We start from the raw sequence: 9,053 nt of genomic DNA on the forward strand, positions 1-9,053 counted from the left end.
GCTCCAATTATCTATGAAGCCCACATTGTTTTGGAGCACCACTCGCACATCCAGCAGTTCAGCAACCATAACCTGCTGTAGGCTACATTGCCAAACCGCATTGGGATGGGGCCAGAGCATTTTACTGCATCGGACAATGCCTTTACTTATTTACACACCTCTATAATGTTACTCTTAGTAACCTCTGACTGTCGAAGGTATATATCATTAGCTCCTATGTGAAAAACTATCTTAGAGAACCTGAGCTTTCCTAAAAACCAAAGCTGACATGCTATGTCCGATGTCCTGGCTCCTGGTATACAACTGACCTGTGCTGCTGGTGCCCCTAAAGGTCTAGCTAATTTAATGTGCCTCAGAATAGTGTCTCCTATAACCAGAAAGTGTTAGACACGCAAAGTAGAGAAGAAGTGGAGATTAATGGTTCTCCAGTGGGCGAGCCTTAGCATTATAGTGATAGTGTCATCACTTTGCTTGCACGCTCTCCGCCACTGGCGAAATCACACTTTTCTTGAATCAGGAACCCCGCTGGAAGCTGTTTCCCTCAAAAAAGTAGTGACGGATGTGTCACTCACAGGTTGGGGTGTGGTGTGCGAGGGCAGGATTTGCGAAAGGGAAATGGCCAGAGGTGGGAAGTAACGGAGTACAAATACTTTGTTACTGTACTTAAGCAGATTTTTCTGGTATAAGTACTTTACTCCACTATTTATTTTTCAGACAACTTTTTACTTTTACTCATTACATTTTTACACAAATATCTGTACTTTTTACTTCTTACATTTTCAAAACCGGCTCGTTACTTTAGTTTTACTCCAGTGATTTGGTGAATTTTTTTTTTTCACTGCGCCTCTTTTTTAATCCGCTGTTGTATAAAGTCCTGACTCTCACTCACCACAGATGTAGACTAGTTTACGAAGCTAAGAATGAGCAGGCAGAAGGCAGTAAGAAGTTTGGAGTTAATGTGGATGAGACAGAGGGAGTCAGTGATGTAAACATGACTGAGAACAGACACATTCATGATCATCATCATCTTTTCTCTGCTTGTGTTCTATATGTGGATGTTCCGCCTGGACACATTCATTCTGTAACAACATTTTTAATTCGTTTTGTATTTATATATATATATATATATATATGGCTGTCAAAATTAAAATTATTGTAAACGGCACAAAATTTTATTAACTCGCTATCAATTCAGCGCACATTTCTGTTTTTACCATTTTTATAAAAAATTTAAATACATAAATAAATATCTAAATATAAAAGAGGGGAGATTAAAACCTCTCGGAAAAAAATACATTTATCCACGTCGTCCTTTCTTTACTTAGATATAAAATGATTAAATAAACTCCAGATAAAAATATTTTTAATCAGTAAACTTTTGTTTTATTTATGCGCCAAGTCTCAAATTAAAAACCAAATCCGCCATGTTTTACACAATTAACCGTCTAGGTGGCGTTTTGTGGGTTTTTCCCTCATAATGGCGACACAAACTACTTTTTACTTAAGTACATGTCAAAGCAAGACTTCTTTACTTTTACTTGAGTAAAAAAGTTTAATCAGTACTTCAACTTTTACCCGAGTATTTTAAAACATGAGTATCTGTACTTCTACTTAAGTAAAGGATGTGTGTACTTTTGCCACCTCTGGAAATGGCCCATCTCGCTACGGAACACATAAACTTCCTCGAACTGTTAACGGTGTTTCTAGCGTTTAAAACATTCTGTGCAGTATCTTCGGCATCACCACATCTTGGTCATATTACACAACACGACGGCGGTGGCATATATAAATCACCAGGGGAGATCACATTCTCCTCGACTTAACAGTCTAGCATGAGAACTCATGGTGTGGGGCATGAAGCATTTTCAGTCATTACGGGCAACTAATGTCCTGGGAGTAATGAATGCGAATCGCTTGTCCAGGGGAAAATACCCTGTACAGGGACCCTCAGGTGGTGAACCTGTTATAGGAGAGGTTCAGCCAGGCTGCCATAGATCTCTTTGCCTCGCACGAAAATACTCATTGCCCTCTATTCTTTTCTATAGCAAGAAACGGTGCACCTATGGGTGTGGATGCGTTGGTTCACCTGTGGCCAAACGTACTGCTTTATGCATTTCCTCCACTGAGTATGATCATAACGACTCTTAAAAGAGCAAGAGAATGCGGTCACTCAGTAATACTGTTTACTTCGAACTGGCCAGGGAAATTGTGGCTGACAGAGATAATCCAGCTCCTGCACGAACAGCCCTGGCGTCTCCCGTTGCACAGGGACCTCCTCTCACAAGCGCTCAGAGATATTTTTTCTACTATACTATAGGTCATAAACCGCTAAATCCAAGTGCCGGTTTGTGAAAGGAGAGTGAGGCAGGGAGCAGAAATGCGTAGGAATGACACACCTGAGGGGGATTTTGACTAATAAATGTTTTCCCTCTCCTTCTCTTGCAGTGAGCACATAAAGAGGAGCAAGAAAAAGGCGCAAGGGAGTGGTGTGTCTGCGAGCTGTGTGTGCACGTGAGCATTGTGAATAAAGCACTGAACGCTCTAATAAACAGATTTGTTTGAAACTGGTCCTGTCCTGAGTGGTATTCCTTTCCCTGAACCTTCTGCTCTCCCACAGTGGTGCCGAAACCTGGGAAGGAACGCAGGACAAACCAACAATGGAATCTTGGCTGAGCTGGTGAAGGTGCTCGCCAAGCTCTAGCAGACCCAACACCAAGCCCTCATTCAGGTGTGTGCCAAACTGGAACAGCGGTTCTAGAAACTGATTCAAGCCCAGGCAGATGACCGGGTGGCGTTCTGGAGTGCGTGGTTCCGCTCACTGACACTCCGCCGGCCATTGTCATTCGGCCAGCAGCTCCGCGACGCGTGCTGGAGGTGGCTACTGGATGAGGACTGGCGCGCTGAAGAGGTTCTGGACCTCGTAGTGCTGGAGAAATTCGGCACATGACTTCTGCTGTGCAGCGTCCGGCAGCGGTGACCACTTGGCGGCATACCCAGGGGCTGGCGAATCCCCTGCGACTACTCCCAGCTCTCCCTCTCTTGTTCCACCTGTTTCAATTCAATTCAATTCATTTTTATTTGTATAGCGCTTTTAACAATGAACATTGTCTCAAAGCAGCTTTACACAGATAATGTGGTGATTAAACGTAAATATGTTCTTTGTAAGTTTGTCCCTGATGAGCAACTGTGGCAAGGAAAAACTCCCCGAGATGGCATAAGGAAGAAACCTTGAGAGGAACACGACTCAAGAGGGAACCCATCCTCATCTGGGTTGCACCAAATGTCCATTTGAAGCAGATATGCAAAGTTGCGGGGTACAGTGATGACGATCAGAAGCAAACTGCACTCCCGAGTCAGTGCAGCAGACCGCCGACACCAACTACAGTCCAATCCGTCCTCAAAAGCACCCGTTCTACTCCGGAATTACATGGAACCACCCAAGGTGTTGATGAGATACCGTCCCAAGCTGCACAGAAGTGTGAAGATCCACGGAGGGGAGAGGGGCAGGAACAGTGGTCACTGGAACCTCAGGAGCAGGTTAACTCGACCGAGAGAGAGAGAGAGAGAGAGAAGGATATGGATTATTAAGTGTCCCTATTGGTGTATGAAAGTTAATGTCACTGTGCAGTTTGGACTCCGGCAAGACTCGCTATGGCAGCATAACTAAAAGGGAGAACCAGAAGGTAACACAGACATGAGGGATCTCTGGGATAAGAGACGACCCACCACAGCACCGTCAACAAACCTGAGTGAACGTGTGAATGTGAGGGGACGACAGCATACAAATATACCAGTTCACCAAACACTCTATATTCATGCGCCCTCCAGATCTGAGCCTTTACCTAAGAAAAATCTACTAATAAAAGGCTTGACTAAATAAATACGTTTTCAACCTCGACTTGAACTCTGAGACTGTGTCCGAGTCCCGAACACTGGTTGGAAGGCTGTTCCATAACTGTGGGGCTTTATAAGAGAAAGATCTGCCCCCTGCTGTAGTCTTCATTATTTGAGGAACCAACAGATAGTCAGCACCTTTTGATCTAAGTAGGCATGGAGGGTCATACTGATACAGAAGTTAACTCAGATACTGCGGTGCGAAACCGTTAAGTGCTTTATATGTCAGTAGTAATATTTTATAATCAATGCGAGATTTGATTGGGAGCCAGTGTAGACTGATTAAAACAGGGGTGATGTGGTCGTATTTCCTAGATCTAGTGAGGACCCTTGCTGCTGCATTCTGGACTAAATAAAGCTTATTTATGCACTTACTCGCACACCCAGACAGTAAAGCGTTACAGTAGTCTAATCTAGAAGTAACAAAAGCATGAACTAGTTTTTCTGCATCCTGTAACGACATCATATTTTTAATTTTAGCAATATTTCTAAGGTGAAAGAAGGCGATCCTGGTAATATTATTCACGTGAGACTCAAAGGAAAGACTCGGGTCAATAATCACACCAAGGTCTTTGACAGCCGTACATGCTGAAACAGAAACACCATCTAGAGATGCTACGTAATCGGAAAGTTTACTTCTAGCTGCATGTGTAGTACCCTCACCGCCTGATGAGGGGAGATAAATGTAAAATAACACAAGTGACACGGAGCTGCTGCTGCTTCACCACTGTCAGTGTATTGGTTTTTTTTTATTCTTTATAACAAATGAGAACAATATTGTTTTTAATATTCAAATAAATTATATAACTTAAAGAAAGTACAATATATAAATATATACACATCAGTACAAACACAACTGTTGCATTTTTATAAAAAGAAAAACATATTACACTTAGCAATTAACTCATACCATGCTATTTGTGAGACCGCATGGTCTCCATGACTAGCATGAGAGCTGCAACAAACACATACAAAACAAACTTCCACGCTGATAACAACAAGAACCCAAACACTCTAAATAATGTCATCTACAATCCTTAAAACAACCACAACATTCAAAAAAACACATTTTAAACTTTGAAATGTTTTTCCCATACCTGATGAGGGGAGATAAATGTAAAATAACACAAGTGACACGGAGCTGCTGCTGCTTCACCACTGTCAGTGTATTGTTTGAGCAGCACGCCCCCTCCCCACTCAGGTGCGCACTTCAGCCAAGACAGAAGCAATCGAATGATTGATTGTCAGACAACATTAATACAACGATATATTATTGTCACTACCAAACTATTTATTTATTATCATTTCCCCTACTACCACACTCTCCCCTTCGAAAATAAATGTCGTCCCGACATAACCCTTTTTCCGTTTTATTTTTTTTATTTTTTTATTCTTAGGGTAGAGCTGTATTACATGCAAATTCAAGATCTAATACATGTATGCACTACAGGTTAACTGTATGTACAGTTCTTCAATAAAGGAATATACTGGACATTAGGGTCCGTTGTCTTTAACTCTGACCCCCTTTTTTTCACTCTATTTCAGGCCTTTTTAATATGCATATAAGTATACTGGCTGACACTGTGACACTGGGTATGTCCATGGTGTAAAGTTCTGCATTTCATATGGTGTAGGGTGAAATGATATTTTGTTTGGACTCTGCACACTGTAGCATGCAGGGGTTCCCAGGTAATCATAAGTGAATGTTTTCGGTGGTCTCCTCTCTCTCCTAGGCCATCTGTACCCCTGTTCTCCTTCACTGTTACTTTCGTCTGAGGCTGCATGAGCATCTGCTACATCATCAGGTTGTCCTACAGGTTGTTCCTCATCCATCACATCACATTCCTGTTCAGGTGAGCATCCATTCATTGTTTGAGCTGTTTCATCAGCATTCGTTGTCTCTGGATTAACTTCTCTTCTTTCCTTTTCAGGTTCACTGGGCTGGACAACAGGTAAGTGTGTGTTATCTAATTCGCTGTTTTCTTCCACAGGTTGCTGATGCTGCACGGCAGGTAAGTAATAGTAAGAGTCTCCCTCCTCCTCTTCTTCTGGACTAGACTCATCTTCTTTGGCTGACCTTTGTTTGTTCACCATCTTCTTTGTCTTTGACTCCTTCCTGAGTTCAACCTCCAATGGTAGAAAATCGCAAGACAGTAAGAGGTTACGGTGAAGAACACGAGATCTTCCCTTTCCTTGTTCCAGTTTCACTTCAAAAATCGGACTCCCTTCTCCTACTTGACGTACTACTGTGTGTACAACATCTTCCCAGTGGTTGCGGAGCTTCCCGGTCCCACCTCTTGGTGTCAGGTTTCGCACTAGGACACGATCTCCAGGGCACAAAATGGAACTTTTCACCTTCCCATTATAATTCTTCTTATTCCTCTCTGCCGACTTCTTTGCTGTCTGTCTGTTCTTGCATTTCTTGTCTCTATTTCTTAACATACTCTTTGTAGTCCATAGTTCCTGTTTCAGAGGTCAAGCCAAACAGCAGATCCACAGGCAACCTTGGGGATCTTCCAAACAGTAAGTAAAATGGTGAAAATCCTGTTACTTCGCATCGTGTGCTGTTGTATGCAAAGGTAAGTTTGTTTAGGGACTCTTTCCAGTTGGTTTTCTGATTCTCAGTCAACGTTTTCAACATCTGGAGTAACGTTCGGTTGAAACGCTCAACCTGCCTATTCCCTTGGGGGTGATACGGTGTGGTCCTTGATCCTGCAACTCCACAACTCTTCTTTAACTGAGCGACCAGTTGGTTTTCAAACTCCCCTCCTTGGTCATGATGAATTCTTTGTGGGAACCCAAACTTCAGAGCGTAGTCGTTAAACAACTTGTCAACAACAGTTTTAGCCGATTTTGAGGTAGTTGCGTAAGCTTGTGCAAATCGTGTGAAGTGGTCAACTACGATCAAGATGTACTCATACCCTCCTTTACATCGATCCAGATGTAAGAAATCAATGGAAACCAGCTCGAAGGATGAGTAGTGACAATATTTTAGAGAGGTGCTCTGGTCTCTTTGCATGGTTTCTTTTGTTTCAGGCATGCACAACTTTTGGTCACATAATGATCAACATCATAGTTCATTCGTGGCCAATAGAACCTTTCTCTGATTAACGACATTGTCCGATCTAAACCTTGATGACCCATGTGGTCATGTAATTCTTTTAGCACATGTTTCTTATACTTTGCAGGTAAGATCAGCTGTGTTTGGGTGCTCGTCTTTCTACGGAAGATGCCATCATCTCCCAAGAAAAGTTTGTCCCAGCTGCGCAGTAAACATTTACTTTGTGCACTCAAGGTCTTCAATAGATGTCCTGTTGGCTTATTGTCAGACAACTTAAACTGTAAAACGGGTCCAATGTGGTCATCATTTCGTTGTGCTTGTCTGATCTCATCCACGGGCAATGGCTCACATATGTGCTCCGATGTCTGGGTGTCATCAAAAGAAATCATGGCAGCCCAGGAAAGGTTGGAATGCGGTGCCTCTACTACTTGGATGGTCGCTTCGACACAGTCAGATGGTAATTCCTCTGTACACACTTTCATCATTGTTTCAATGTTCAGGGGCATTCTGGATAGGCTGTCTGCGTCCACATTTTCTTTGCCTGGCCTATATTTGATGTTAAAATGAAAATCCGCAAGTTCTGCCACCCATCTACATCCCGTTGCATTTAACTTTGCACTGGTCAAAACATAGGTGAGCGGATTATTATCACTAAACACAGTGAATGTGGGTGCATAGTACAAGTAATCTTTAAATTTTTCGGTGACAGCCCATTTTAAGGCCAGAAACTCCAGTTTGCCTGAGTGAAGGTGGTACTTTTTTCCGCAGCTGTCAATGTTCGGGATCCATACGCAATTACTCTCAGCTTTCCATCTTGTTTTTGATACAAAACTGCTCCAAGTCCCTGATTTGATGCGTCAGTATGAAGTATGAACGGCTGTGAGAAATCAGGAAATGCGAGAACCGGAGGCTCAACCAGACAGTCTATCAGTCCCTCCAGTATCTCTTGGTGCCTGTCCGTCCACACGATTGGCATTTGAGAGGGCACTCCCCTTTTCTTTCCTTTCCACTGTTGATTCTTTGCCTCTTTGCACTTCTCTTTGTTTGTCTCAGTTTGTTTCAGCAGGTCATACAAGGGTCCTGCGATTCTGGAGAAATCCTTTATATACTGTCGATAGTAGCTCAACAGGCCCATGACTGCTCGCAGTTGCCCGACTGTACTAGGTCTCTTCTCTTTAGGTTTGTCACAGCAGCTGTATCGGCCGGATCCATCTTACTCCCTTCAGCAGACACAATCCTCCCAAGGTACCGTACTTCACGCTTAAACATTTCACATTTACTAGGCTTTAACTTTATTCCATACTGTCTCAATCTTTGCAAAACGTTTCTCACATCCTCTACATGATTTTCAAAGGTGTTGCTGAAAACTAACGTGTCATCCAGATAGGGAACACAGATGTTATCTCTTAGCTCATCCAGACACTCCTCCATGCAGCGCTGAAAAGCCGAAGGAGCATTCATCAGGCCAAAAGGTATCCGGATCCACTCATATAAGCCCCACGGAGTCACAAAGGCTGTTAAGGGTCGACTCTCCTTGGCCATGAATCCCTGATGATATGCTTTTCCTTGGTCAAGAAGGGAAAACCAGGAGTTCCCTCCCAAACTGTCCATTATGTCTTGTACACGGGGAATGGGTTGTCGATCAGGATGAGTTTTACGATTTAACTGCCTGTAATCAATGCACAAACGTAAGCTGCCATCTTTTTTTCTAACGCATACAACAGGTGAGGCATATGGCGAGTTTGATTTCTGTACCCATCCTTGTGCAATGAGATCTTGCAGGTAGTTTTTCATTTCTTGGTAGAGGGGTTTAGGCACTGACTGATAAGTGCATGCAACAGGGGTAGTGTCTTTCAGAGAAATGGCTAGTTGCAGCTTTTCTACACAACCTATGTCGTTCTCAGATTTGGAGAATGAAGCCGCTTCCTCTTTTAACATTTGTTGAACAATTTGTTTTTCAGGCTCATCGAGATGGCTCAAGTCAACTGGCAGAACCCACGTGATGTCGGAGGTATGGCTGGTTTCATTTTTTATTGGTCTTACACCCGCAGAAGTTAAACAAGGTCCCTCAAAAGTAGCAGTTGGATAAACAGCCTGT

At 43.0% G+C, this 9,053-nt stretch overlaps 1 long non-coding RNA gene across 2 annotated transcripts; it reads left to right on the top strand.

Annotated features, from left to right (window-relative positions):
* Positions 1-6,359: 6,359 nt before the first annotated feature.
* On the top strand, positions 6,360-8,732 carry LOC124396392. 2 transcript variants are annotated; one of them, XR_006927769.1, is made up of 4 exons: positions 6,360-6,417; positions 7,083-7,412; positions 8,135-8,200; positions 8,310-8,732. It is a non-coding gene; the product is annotated as an uncharacterized LOC124396392 (long non-coding RNA). The 2 variants fall into 2 exon arrangements; XR_006927770.1 differs by lacking the exon at positions 7,083-7,412 and having other exon boundaries at positions 6,364-6,417.
* Positions 8,733-9,053: the final 321 nt, after the last annotated feature.

Source organism: Silurus meridionalis, chromosome 14, assembly GCF_014805685.1.
Source record: "Silurus meridionalis isolate SWU-2019-XX chromosome 14, ASM1480568v1, whole genome shotgun sequence".
NCBI classification, from domain to species: Eukaryota; Metazoa; Chordata; class Actinopteri; order Siluriformes; family Siluridae; genus Silurus; species Silurus meridionalis.